General features: G+C 43.5%; 1 protein-coding gene across 9 annotated transcripts in view; it reads right to left on the bottom strand.

Annotated features, from left to right (window-relative positions):
- Positions 1-12,972, bottom strand: part of EXD3 (exonuclease 3'-5' domain containing 3) — a 294,208-nt gene that overhangs the window by 265,609 nt on the left and 15,627 nt on the right. Inside the window, exon 3 of one of the 9 annotated variants that reach the window (XM_064677280.1) lies at positions 12,197-12,289. The exons of the other annotated variants lie outside the window; for them this stretch is intronic. The gene's annotated coding sequence lies outside the window, so the exon portion shown is untranslated. The remainder of the gene's footprint in view (positions 1-12,196; positions 12,290-12,972) is intronic. 9 annotated transcript variants of the gene reach the window in all.

Here is a 12,972-nt window from a genome sequence, read left to right as displayed (position 1 = left end):
GCACAAACCTAGTGAGAATGAGCCTCTGTACCACCCTGAGCAAGGTGATTCCCAGGAGAGAGAAGGGAGTTAACCTTCCTTGCTCCCCACCATCTGTTCCATGTGCTTCCCCTCCCTTGCAGAGGGCACCTGCTGAACAGGAGTTCTCAGCTGATGAGCATTCCCCATCACACACTTTTGCAGTGAAGACATGGACTGAATTGTCTTGCTTCCCTCTGGTTCTTTCAAGACCTTTTACAGGGGCAAAATTTTAGCTCCACAGAGTAGTAAACTTAATTTCAGTTCCCATCTGCCACACAGCTTATGCTGACAACTCAGCCAACCACTATCACTTACGAAGGAATATTATTGTTTAAAGAAGAAATAAAATAGACCAGTAAAATAAAATAAACTGAAAGGGAAAATTTATTTCACTATTTAACCTTGTTAGAAAAGTGAAAGAAATATTCTGGAGGCAGCTAAAGGCCCCATGTCTCAAGGCTCAGACACCACCAATGCTCTTCGCTAAAAATAAAGTTGGGATGTTATGTCTTAGCAAGCATTTGCTGGTTGCTTCTGTCCACACCTGTGGGCAGAAACACTCTGATGGAGACATACAAATAAATGAGTTACACACTCACCTCCTCCATGTTCCCCAGTAATCTGCTTTTAGATGTCAGTGTAACACTGGGGTGTCAAAAGTAACACTTCTTTTTAATCCTGAAACACACTTCATACTAGTGTTTGTGACATAACACTGACTTTCATAATTTTTCTTGGTATTAACAAGAGATTTACATTAGAAATTGGATGCTGAGAAAAACTCAACTACTTAATTCTTTATGGTCTCTGATTGGCTTCAATAAATTTAGAATTTTTTTTCAAGTGATCAGTGAACCATAGACAGGTTCCTGAAAAATAAATCTTAGCAGACTAATTGAGAGGACTACCTTGGATTTTTGATAAAACTGCAAATTCAGGTAAAACTCACAACACCATCATTGTACAAAATCTTGTAGTAAATATTTATTTAGATTCCCTTGGAAAGATGCTTTTGTTTGGCTCCATCTCTCTTCGACAACTCTAAACAACTGTATGTTAAAAAATTGAGCAGATGATCCTTATTCAAAAGTTTTGGCAAAAGGCCACCAAAGAAACCCTGCGTAACCTCAAGCTTGTGAATGAAAAATAAAGGAAGTCTGAGGAAAAACTAAACTAAATGTGCTGCAGAGAAATATTCTTAAATAAGTGGACAACCAAGAGCACGGCAATGTAACAGCATCCAGCGGAGTTCCTAGAACATGGGCTGACACAGGATCCATGGAAACGTGTGCTCTGGGCTGCACATGCACAAGTGCTCCAGAAGCAGATCTTGGCTCTGGGTTCGAGTTCACTGTCCTACACAATAATGCATCTCCTGAAATCTTGGCATCTCACCAGGCAAACATTGCTGCACCATGTGCTTGAGCCAACACTGTCACAGAATCACAGAGTATCCTGAGCTGGAAGGGACTCACAAGTCCAACCCCTCAGCCCTGTACAGACATCCCAACAATCCCACCCTGACCCTCAGAGCGTTGTCCAAACTCTCCTGGAGCTCTGGCAGCCTTGGGGCTGTGCCCACTGCCCTGGGGAGCCTGGTCAGTGCCCAACCACCCTCTGGGGGAAGAACCTTTCCCTGAGATCCAACCTGACCCTGCCCTGACACAGCTCCAGCCATTCCCTGGGGCCTGTCACTGGTCACAGGAGCAGAGATCAGAGCTGCCTCTTGGGAGGAAGCTGCAGGTTGCTACAGGATCAGGAGACAAGGTGGAGGCAGCATCTGAGCTCAGTCACAGCAACAGGAGACCCATCTAAACAGTGCAAGCTTTGGGAGTAGAAGAATTTCCAGACTATACCAAGAACCACACCAGCAGGCACAGCAGCACAGAAATGAAGGAAGAGCAAAAGGTAAGCTGAGTATCTGGGAAAAAAAAATCTGAGAGAGTGAGAATCAGTCTAAGGAATTAGTCCTCAGGGAAACAGTGGAAGTGCTTTTGCGTGGGTATTTTATGAGAGACTGGGCATTCCACCAACAAATGTACTGCAGGAAAGAATCAGACAATGGCAAGGAAATGGATTAAACGTGTTAGCAAGACAATTTCCAGATCCGATTTCTGTGAAAAGAAGACCATGACCTCACCACTGGATCTGTGGTGTTAGCATTAGTACTGCCCCATTCACGAGCCCCAAGTCCCTCACTACCATGGGTATGGTCTTAAGACAGACCACACCAAAGATTGAAAGGGATCTGGGAGTGTCTCTTCATTGTTACTTTATTCTCGTATTAATGATGGGTCAATTTATGTCCACAGATTTTGTAAGGCAGAATTCACCAGGGATACTGAGGAGGGGAAAACTGAGACACAGAATAAAGCTTTTGGGGGAAACAAGAGGTCTGAACTTGATTAAAAGAAAAAAAAAAAGCCAGAAGAACATAATATTTAAAGACACATATGTGGGAGAAGCAACTCTTTTCCAAGGACAGATGGCAGCAGTGGAAACACGGAAAATGGCTGGCTGGCCAAACTGCTTCTCTGTGTTTGCTTCATCCTTTCCAGTTCATTCCAGTTAACTGGAGCACAGCAGGAACACCAGCAGCATTTCCTTGGGGAGGGTTCCCACCACTGTAACAGGCACAGAATCCATTTCAGCACCTACCAGGATCCCATCAGTTCTCTGTGCACCCTCCATCTGCACACCTAAATCAGAGCAGGCACTTCAGATGCAGCTGTGGAAGAAACCAAAAGCCAGAGCTTCCCTTTCCCTGCTTGACTAATGGGGGTTGGCCACAACATCCAAATAAACAGGCACTTACCAAAGGGATAAACTGTTTAATCCAAGGACTAGTCAGCTGTAAACACACACTGTGCCATTAAACATCCTTCCCCTCTTGTATGAAGGAGTTGTTCCCCCGTGGGGCACCTTTACATGTTGAATTTATTGACACCCCAGTGAAGCACCCCAGAAAATGATGGAGCTGATAAAGTTGGCCTTTGGAGCAGAGGACTGGCTTCATGTTAAACCAGGACTCAAACACACAAACCTCATCTCAATATCCCAAGTTTCTGTCAGCATACCAGGACAGCTTTACACTGGTGCTGTATAGAACAAGGCCCTGGTCTTCAGACCAAGGGTTCACAGGAGCCTGCGACAATATTTTACTGAATATTTAACGCTTTGGTTAGTAATACCATCTTCTTGCCTAGAGATAAAGCTTAAGACTCTCTTTGACATGTGTTTTGTCATGTCTTTATTTTTCTGTCATCTCATTGGGGTTTTTTTGTGCTCCACAAAGGAGCTCCTGGCTGGGTTACTGCAGAGAAGGACCTTGAAGGGACAGCTTCACGGGACAGCAGTGCATTTCCTGCCTTCCCATGATCCTTCTAGGATGAAGGATCCTTGAGCCATGTCCTGTCTCCAAAGCTGGGCAATAGGAGATGCCAAGGGAATAGTACTAAAATGGAGTAGGTGTGAAGAGATACTTCCCTGACTCTCTCCCAGCCTCTAGAAATCTGCTTCACAGAGGATTTGAGACAGAGATGGAGACTGTGCTTGTAAAAGTATTTGATGGAATTTTATTCCAACAATTTGTTCAATTGTTTCTTGAATTCACATGAGCTTTAGCATTCATACCACGCTGCATCAAAGCTTTCCATAACTCCTCCATGGTGTATGAAAAAGTATCTCCTTTTGATAGATCTAAAAAGATCTAGACCTTTCCACTGTTATTTTGAAGCTCCACAACTCTGGTATTAGAAGAGATTGTTCTCAAGCTCTCCCATCTCCTGTTCTTTATTTCACTAATAATCAACTCTATACAGAGTGCAGATGGGAGCCTCAGTATCAAACCCAGCCCCTGAATTGTCTCAAGAGCTGGAAAGCAGCTGAAAACAAAGAAACAAAATATAGAATTATATGATGAGAATGAACAGGATTCTATATTTGAGCCATTTTTCAGAGGAACAAAGTTTTGATCAGCAGATATTTCAGGAATGCTGAAAGATCAGGTTTTATGAATATAAGGCTCTGGGGAAGTTTCCTTTATTTTCTTTTGGCTGTTACATCGGATGAAAGACTCCAGCAATTTCTTTTGTTTTTATGTTTTCACAAAAAGAACTGGACACAAGCACACCAAATTAATCCACTTCTGTGATTAAGCAGAATTTGAACACGGATCATTCTGGAAAACTTTGGGAAGCACACGGATTTCCAGTATCCCAGGCACACAGCTCACCACAGTTACTGGTACCTCTGAAGGACTTTGAGAGATGACTGCTCAGTTCTGCTGGGCACTGTAAGACAGTTCTTGCTCTCCTTTCCATGAATTTCAGCAGTAGTGAGATAATGGGATAAATCCTCAAATCATTAAGATAGTAGAATCATCAGGCACTAATTGTAGCATCTACTAATAAACTTCTCTAGTTCATCTGCTCAAAGGCAGAAAAGAGTAAGGATTCAGTTAAATAAATCTGCTGAGGCCCTCAATGCCTTTTTATCAGTATTTTAACCTGTTGCCCAAAATGATGGAAAAGGAGTCCTCACCGCTGGAGAAACAGAACAGTGTACATTCCTCTTCATTTAATGCTGCTGTTTCTCAAGGAGTTAATAAATTTAGATGAATAGAAGAGCTGCTAGTCTGCCACCAGCATGGATTGTCATTTAAATCCTTTCCAATTGTAAGAACAATGAGAGCATGTGCCTGGAAAGGACTTCAGGGAGTCCATATCCTTTTAACCTCCCACAGCTATTTGGTCAAGGGCTCTCCTGGGAACTGGGCAGGGGGGCGGCAGGTTGGCTGCACCCACCACACCAGGGAGAAAGGCAGGAACGCTTCCAGAACTCACAGACAGGCCTTATTCCAAGAATGTGCTTAATCTTCAGCAACAGGGAGTTAAGAAAGGAGGATTGTGGTCTCCATTTTAGCCTGTATTAACCACACACAGCAGCTTTCCAGTATTGCCTGTGCAACTGTCACTGAGCGAAAAAGGAAAGTCACACAAACCTTTTACACAATTTTCATGCCCCACTGATTCCAATATGCTCCTTAAGGTCCCAAAAAGCACCTCACATCAATTTGCAAAATTTATTTTTGAAGTTTGAAGTTAAGAAATACCTGAAATGAAACACAGGTTTAGGGGCACTATTAGGTCAGCCTCAAATCTAGCTGATATTCCGCCTTAAAAAGTAAAGAGTTCACTAAAACATTGTGTTTTCCTTTCCTTTTGCTCTGTTCAATAGAACTGGGTATTTGAAAAATGCACCTTATTTCTATCCTGCATTAACTCCATATTCCAATCACTACATGAAGTAATGGAATGATTTAGAAGCTCTTGGTGTTGCTGCACACTTACAGCTGTGGCTGCAGCTCCAGAAGACAGGATGCACTCAGGAACACTTGGGAAGACAGGCAACTCTTCTCTTATCAGTCAGAGACCAATGGAAGAGGGACTCTATACCACTCTCATCTTTTTATGCTTCCCATTCCTTTATATTTTTTATATTCATGAATTCTCCATAATCCAAGACTGCATTTTATGAATGCTTATAAATGACACAATATTTCCCAGTAATGTGAAGAATCTGGACAGGCTAACAGGAAGTAGAAGATATCCATCTTCCAGAGGATGAAATGGAGTTTCCATCTCCAGATAGTTCAGTGGCACTTGGATACCTGCCAGCTCCTTTTTGGCAATAAGAGGAGCAGAAAGAATAAAGGAAGCTTTAGGAGCACTAGTGTACATCTCCTTACTCCATTATCTTTGGCAAGGACGGGTCCAAAACTCTCAAGAAATGCCCTTTCAGATCTCAGTTCACTAACACAGAGCACTTCAGCCATCATTTCCACAACACAGGCATGGTCAGGTCTTGAACATCACACTGACACATTCACTGGTGACCAGGGAAGGATGTTCCCTTTGGCTCAAAACCCACCCTGGACCCATTGAAACAGATCCAGGATATGCATCTACTGAACCATTTCAGCCAATGTTGGCTAAAAGACAGTGCATGTTTGGTCAGCTGGAACAGACTGTCACCACCTCCTTACAGCCTCCTGCTGCACTGCACAGCCCCCCAGCCCTCCCACAGGGCAGCAGAGTCACCAGGGATCCCACCAGCTCCCACTGTCCAGGGTTATCCAACTGCATCCCTGTGGAGTTTGGTGTTAGCACACATGGGAGATGGAAGGAAAAAATGAAGCATATTTTGCTTTGCACCCCATTCTGTCTGGGGGGTCCTGACAAACCTCTACACACGTGGCAGAGTTGGACTTGTCCATGGTTAAACCACGGCAGCTCCGTGACAAGGGCTGTCACAACGATACAGGGCATGGAAACCAACACCACAACAGACAGGAAAAGGGGAAAGTGCTCTCAAAGATTTTGCTCTGAAAGCAATTTCCCACTGATTACTCAACAGCAACATTTGAATTGACTGATTTGGTTTTAGCCAGGCTCCTTTTCTGGCAGGGTATGTTACCTTATTTTCTCCTCTAGTTCTCTCATAGCACTGTGAGATACCAGCTGCAGGTTCTGTAACACCTCGTGCAAGAGATCTGTATCTCCTCCAGTTAGTCCTGTTGTCAAGGGACACACAGTTCTAGGAGACCATTCATTTTAGGATAAAACTCATGCCCTTTTAGACTCATGCCTAGACACTTCTCCCCGCTGACTGTACAGATCCTGAGGTGACCAGCTCTGCAGGGCACAGAGCCACAGTAGATGTCACTCCCTCTCAGGGACTTCTCACCCCCCTTAATCCAAAAATATAGTGCCAGGTCGCACTCCAGGCAGTGGGAAGAGATGCAGGACTCAGGGCACCACTGAACTCACCAGGGAGGCCCATAAGCACTGAAGTTCTCCTGGACGGGAACACCCAGGAGAGGGGTCATTCAAAACAGGACCCAAAAGAGATTAAAAAACCAACGAAACATCACAGCACACACACAGCACAACAGCAGGAGGCTAATAATGAAATATGTGAATGTTGTCTGCGCACACAACTAGTTGATCCCAAGCTATTTTCCAGTCTAGAAAAGGCATAAATCATTACAGACCAGACTTACAGAACCCCAACAACAGCATTGTAATGTCCTTGTAATTTGAAATTGCTCATAATTTTAAAAAGCTTTATCTGGAAGGATATTTCCTTGATGGAAATTGCAGACTAAATTACTTGAGAAAATTCCTTCATAAGCATTTCCTCCATTTCTGAAACACGTATGTTTTCCGCACCCAGATGTGGCTTTGCCATTCTCATTAAAATCTCTGCAAATCAGGCCACGTTGAGAGCCCAGAAAAACCTTCATTTGCAAATGCTCAGTGAAGAACAGCTAGAAGGACAAACTTAAAATTCTTTAAGAGTCCTAAATATCTCTTGCAGCCATGACTATTGCTGTCACAAGGTACTACTGACCAGGAGATTTCCTTCATTTCAGTTCTGCAGTGTATGCCAAAATGCCCAAATGCAGCATCAAATATTGACCATGGGGTGGCATTTGAAGGTCATTCCTGTCCTCAGCAGCTACCACAGAACACTGCTGCACTCATCATAAAACCTGAGCACAGTTCAGGGCAGAGAATCTAAATCCTTGCTCCTTCTGCCACCCTGCTCTCTTTGGTGATTGAGCACCAGGTTCTCAGTCTCCAGCTGAGACCTCAGCCAAGGGGTGGCAGATCACATGTGACCCAACTCCCTCCCTCTGTTGCACAAAGCAGAACTGTACCAGCACCTCCTCTGCAGAGCCTGGCACACTAACGTGGCCAGTCTTCTCATCCCATTACAAATAAACCATGCTTTTAGTAATATTTCCTTTGAGGAGATGCTTCCAAGTAACCCAGATTCCCTTGCTCCTGAGCATCTCTGATTCTGTTGGGCACTCTGTGCAGCTACCCATGAAGGAAGTGCCAAAAATAATCTCCAAAACCAACTCGAATTCTCGTCCAAGTTCTTTCTCATTTTGATGACCATCTTCTGGTTTCACCTCTGAGTTCAACCTAAACAAAGTCACGTGTGCCCCTGACACACTGTCATCCAGCATCACCAAAACCCACAAGATCCTTCTGGAGCATCCCCTTGCCTCAATGTTACAACCCATAGAATTGTTAAGGTGGGAAAAGAACCTTTGAGCCTGTTCCAATGCTTGACAATCCTTTCCATGAAAAACTTTTTCCTAATACCCAATGTAAATCTCCCCTGGCACAACTTGAGTTTCCCCTTGTCCTGTCACTTGTTACCTGGGAGAAGAGACTGACCCCCACCTGGCTCCACCCTCTTTGCAAGGAGTTGTAGAGAGCAGTAAGAGACAAGCAAAGCCTTGTCTCCATCCTGTTTTCAGCACTTCACACAGCCATGCTAAAGAGATGATGGCCAACTTTAGCCAGGAATGATCAGCCTTCTGGAGCATCTGAAGTTTCTTCCCACACTCTGCAGGATTCTAGAATTTCTTGTACATAAAGGCCACAGACTTTGCCTCAATACTGGGCTCCTCTAACCTCATCCCACTGTTCCTGTTTCATTCAGTTCTACCAGTGATGGAAAAGCTGGGAACTAGAAAGCAGACAAAATTAGACCCACCCCAATTTTCATTCCCACATAAGCATGTTTTCACACAGAAGACAAGGAGCGAATATGCTCCATGTCAGAACTCCCATTAACTTCTTCCTGCAGTGATAAATGGTTCAATTCCACAGACACAATCAAAACAGAAGGCAGAATTTTACCTGCTCCATGCAAAAAGGTGGGGGCCATGGGCTGACTCAGGAGACAGAGGTGGCTACTCCTTCATGCCACTTACCCCTTCGCCAACACTTTTATCTATCTCAAGTTTACAAGTGACTAAATCAACAGACAGCACATGTCCTCAAACCTGACTGCTTCAGCTTCAAGTGTGAAATGAAAACCACTCATGAGCAGGCCATCTGTGCAAGGCAGCCTATAAGAAATGGAGCTGACACAGATGGGACATATCACAGGCTCCCTCATGTCATATCAACACACCAGCTCTGCAAATCTGCCCTAAATAAACCAAAATTGACAACACATTCTGTCTGAGGCCAGCAGGGCTGTGTAAGCCTAGCATGTACTTGGCAGGGTCTGGATTGTTCTCTCCACTTTTAACAAGCAACTCACTCATAAATGGAAAACTTGCGAGCGTTCAAGTCTTGTGCTGTGTTCAAATGTCTGGAGGACTGTATTCAGTGAAGTCTCCTGAAGGGATCAACTAATTGGCCTTCAAATTCATAGACATGAAGTTGTAGGTTACTTAAAAACTAGCAGGACACAACACAGCTTTACAATCCACAGTGGGGACAAACACTGGTCTGAAACATTTTCTAGTTCCATTAACTCTTCACCAACACATAAAAATAACACTTTAAAGATGTTTATTTTTACAAGTTACATTAGGTGAAGAATATAGCTGAACAATATGGCTGAACACATATGGAAATGCTTAAGCAGCAGCTCTATTTTCCATCCAAGAAGTCTACAGAGAAACACAATAAACTGAAGTTACATACATGACAACTCAATGTACTACACAAAAAAAAAAAAAAATACAAAAAAGTGTGTTTTGAGAAAAAACAAACTTTGGGGGGGTTTTGTAGGAGAAGCATCTGATAGAGGAGGGAGTAGCTGGAACAGGCAAGCACAGAAATAGCAAAATACAATTCAAGGGAATAAGGCCCCAAAGCCAAGCATTGCCAAGTCCGATCACACCTTGTCCTGGTCAGTGCCCAGCAGTCAGGGGCCAGTGCCCAGAACTGAGCAGCTCTATCCCCAACAGTTCCCTGACTCTACAACAACCTGCAGTTTAAGATTTCCAAATGCCAGGTCTCCTGTATAGGTAAGAAATAGACTTTGTTATCTTTCTTCCAAGAATGCATCCAACCACTTTCCTGAAAACTCTCAGCCCCAGAGTCTTGTTGCACCAGCTGCCACATTGTAACCCGCAGGCAAAGTAGTGTTTCCTTTTTACTGAACATCCTATGTCCTTTTAACATCCCTACTTTTTGTAAAGGGAAATGGGGAATGACTGCTTATCTTCTATCCCACTCCTTTCTTCAGGCCCAGATGTTCTACATTTGCAAACAGTTCCAGAATCTGTTACTGGGGGAGGCAGTACCTGCTTCAGCCCACGTTACTGCGCATTTACTAATATAAAGTTTAACCTGCTGGTTTATTTTCCACTCACACAGGACCAAAAAGTAGGTACTTTTGCAGCCTTAGAGTTGACTATGCCAAAGTGCTTTGAATTCTCTTGGACTTTGTTATTTCTCCATCCATTGCCTCCCTCAGGTCACTGGTCTCCTAAGGCTCCCGTGTCACTCTCATGGTAACCACTTTCTGTTATAACAACCATCACTGTTACACATATTCTCACCCTTTCACCTGTCCCTGGTTTACTAGAGAACATTCTCTTATCCTCAGGAAGATCAGCCCCTCTAAGATGCTGCAACAAAGGACCACTTCAGAAGCTGTTTGAAAATCTGAGGATACCACACACACCAGAACACCTGAACCCAGATGCTCGTCCTCGAAGACTCCTCAAGTGCAAGTTCTTTCACAAAAGACATGCAGACTCCTCCACACTCACATAAAATCATGTGCCAAGTAATTCTAATCTATATTATTCTTTTGATGATGCTGCACAACACAAAGTCAGATTTCTGTCTGCTGCTCCCCAGGCTCCTGGAATTCTCTTGCAAGTTGGCATCGTATCAGCCCCATCTGTTCTCTAATAGGAGTGAGGAGGTTTTAATTGAAAGGTGATACAAGTGATACAAGTGTTAATTATTCAACAGTTTCTCTCTTTAATCAGAATCATAGAATGTTAAGAGTTGGAAGGGACTTTAAAGATCATCTAGTCTCAACCTGCCCTGCCATGAGCAAAGACAACTTCCAACAGACCAAGCTGCTCAAGGTCTTATCCAACCTGGCCTTGAACACTGCCAGCGTTGGGGCATCCACAACCTCCTTGTGCCAGTGTCTGACCATCCTCACAGTAAAGAATTCTTCCTAATACCTAACCTAAATTTCCCCTCTTTCAGTTTGTACCCGTTACTCCTTGTCCTATCACTACAGTTCCTGATGAAGAGCCCCTCCCTGGCTTCCCTGTAAACCCCTTCAGATACCGGAAGGTTGCTAATCCCTCCTGGGCTCCAACGTCCTGGTCCCTGCAGGCAGGTATTGCTCCCTGCATTCTTAAATTCTTCAGTTAACAGTTGGGTTTGACATGGGTTCTGGTAAGCAAACCAGGAGGAGTGTAGATGCCTCAGAAATTCAATGTTTCTTTCTGCTTCACCTTCTGCAAGTGATTTTTCACACCCTGGTATTTCAAGGGCTTTTGCAAACTTTTCCACAAGCTTCTTAATCCCAACCTATTTGGAAAAGAAGTGTTACTTTTTATACTGTCTGAAAGCTGTTCCTCTAAGTTTTTTGCCTTTGACAGTGTTTGTTCTTTTCTATCTTCCTGGCTTGGTCATGACTTCAGCTTTTGGAAGGATGCCCCTGCCTCTCCAGCCTTCCTTCCCTATTGCTTCACATCAGAACTCTGCTCTCTCAACACTGCCTTTGATAGAGTCGGGGCACCTCCTCTGCAGCACAGTGCCTTTAAATCCACTTCAACTACCTACAAACCCCTGTCACTGCTCCTTTCAGTTTCTTTTTAACCTGCTGCCTCATTCTGATGTACTTGCCCTTTGGAAACCAAGGGATCTGGCTTCACTGAAGCTTTTGGCTTGGGTTCCTTCTGTGGGATCTGTAAGTGCACTTGTGGTCACACTGACAGAGCAATTCCCAGGAGCAAGCCAAAAGTATCTTCCCCTCTCTGGATTCCTTCACCAGATGTTTCCCAAGGATGTCATTCTTGGACTGGGGTGCCAGTTTTCTCCCACTGTGTTTCCTACATTAAAGCTCCATACCCAGCATTATTCTATACTTTTCCTATCTACAAGTCCCAAGAATTTCTAAACTGAAGGATTCTGTTACTAATACGGTTATTTTCCTGATATGATGTTCAGCTTTACCACACCACACTACTCCCCTGTGGGTATGAACCACTCTCTCATTTTTATGTAACCTTTAACTCAGTACCTGGGTTTTCCAGTTGAAGTTTACTTTCCACCAACTTTCTTACAGCCCTATTCAAGTCTCACAAACTCCCCAGGTCACCTACCTTAAGATTTCAGAGTCTGTCTAGAAATAGACACGATTGGTCCAATTTGCTTCCTTTTTTCATGTTCTGTCAGTGCCAATGCAAGGGGAAGACCTGTGTGTTGTACAATGAAAATTCTCAATGACAAAGTGAACATGGTGGGTTTAAGTCTCAGAGACAGACCAAAACATCTCTGTTATCTAATAAATTCTTGCATTGAGCATTTCAGTGTCTCCTGGATTTTTACAGTTTTTCTGCTATTATTTGCCAAAAATAGAAGAAAAAGAACCAGCAAGAGTATTTTCCACTAGTCACTAGAGATGGGAGACTAAACCTCTACTAATCAAGCCAGCAACCCCCGTGGGAGGAGGGGAATCTTCTAGTGTCTTGATTTTGGGGTTAAACAATGTACTCTGAACTTTTTCCATATTTATTATAATTTCAATGTGCACAAGAACAGGCCTGACTGTCAGTGCTTCTTAAGTCTCTTAAAAGGAAAAGAAACCAAGAAGATCCAATTTATCCTACAGAGCTGGATGGAAAACTCAGGGGGCAAACAGTCAGAGAAATCACTAGAGAGAGGCTGCATCTGTTGAACTGAACAACTTATTTGGATACTGAGAAAGAGAGGAGCCAATGTAGTTACAAATTGCTGTTGCATTTTGTTTCCTATCACCCAAAATCTGCCATTGAAAAGCAGGTATTTCAGCTTATTCCTTGGTTTATCATGTTGAGTTTTCTCTGTTTGTTCTACAGAAAATGTGAAAGTTAATCATGCCTCAAGAAAGGTAATTCGT

This window comes from Pseudopipra pipra, chromosome 20, assembly GCF_036250125.1.
Source record: "Pseudopipra pipra isolate bDixPip1 chromosome 20, bDixPip1.hap1, whole genome shotgun sequence".
NCBI lineage: Eukaryota > Metazoa > Chordata > Aves > Passeriformes > Pipridae > Pseudopipra > Pseudopipra pipra.
This window is presented reverse-complemented; position numbering and strand designations above follow the sequence as displayed.